Raw genomic sequence first — 1263 nt, forward strand, 5'->3', positions numbered from 1 at the left:
GTAACCTTTTAAATCCTCGTCTTCTGCTTTTTTGACACGTTTTCTTGTTTTGAATTTAGTTTGGTTAATTTGAGCTCAGGCTATTTCATATTTTCAAATTTACTTTTTTCCTGATGAAATTAGAAGAACACTTAAAACTAAATATAATTGAACCGCTGGCGACCAAAAGGGGACACGGCCGGATTCAGCCTGAGAAGTATTGTTCTGAGTGTCAATTTTAAAAATCTTTCTAATTTCAATTTTAAAGACTGATACTTGTGGATAATTTCAAGGCGCATCTTTTTTTTTCTCTTGTAAAAATTTATAGGTTTTGTAGTTTTTGAGATAATTGGTAAAAAATGAATTTTTTGAAAACGAAAAATTCCAATCGTTTTTCACTTCAACTCGTGCTAATTTAGCCAATTTTCATCATTTCCCGATTTCCCCAATACAAAGTACGTGTTTAAGTCTTCTGAAACTATCTAAGAAAGAAAAACGAGAATATTGTAATAAACAAAAAAGTTATTAATTTTTATTTTGAGGCAATGCAAAAATCATGAATTTTAACCTTCAAGCGCCTCGCTTAGCGAACGAATTTCAAGCTACGGAAAGCTTTCAGTGAGAAAGTTGTTCATTAAGGTTCAAAGAAGTTTTCTGGAAAGTTTTAGATCAATTGGATTAATCGTTCAAAAATTATGAATGTTTTAAAATCCAAGCGGTAATCTTGACGCTGCCCAAAAACGTGCCTGGGCGGCTACGTACGCGCTGCAGCGAACGACGTGAAGGTCAAGTCAATCTTACCAAAACAAATGCGCAACAGTAATTCCAGATATTATCATTAAAATAATTTATTTATTAAACATTTAACATATAATATTATGCATATTATTGAACAAGAATAAATTAATCAAACAATATTTTATTAGAAACTACTTTTAGTCATTTTCGTCACTCTCTTCAGCTTATTCGGCATCTGGATTCTGAGTTTGTACTTTTAAAAAATATGTTGGATTTTGCAACTAATAGTTGTCAAAAACATCCACTTTTCCATCAGGGAAAAATGCAAAACGAACGCTTTTCTGATTTGGAAATTTTTTGGTTTTCACATTTTGCCTTTGAAACATTTTTAAAAATCCTGCAGAAGATCTTCACACTTCTCGACCATTGTGAATGAAGGTGAACGAGCATTGTGAATCATTTCTACATATTCAGCTTCAGTTTCAATTCGTTCTAATTTTTTCAGCTTTTGCGAATATGTGCCAAAATTCCTATCGCACTGGCAAT

The sequence above is a fragment of the Belonocnema kinseyi genome, chromosome 8, assembly GCF_010883055.1.
Source record: "Belonocnema kinseyi isolate 2016_QV_RU_SX_M_011 chromosome 8, B_treatae_v1, whole genome shotgun sequence".
Lineage (NCBI taxonomy): Eukaryota > Metazoa > Arthropoda > Insecta > Hymenoptera > Cynipidae > Belonocnema > Belonocnema kinseyi.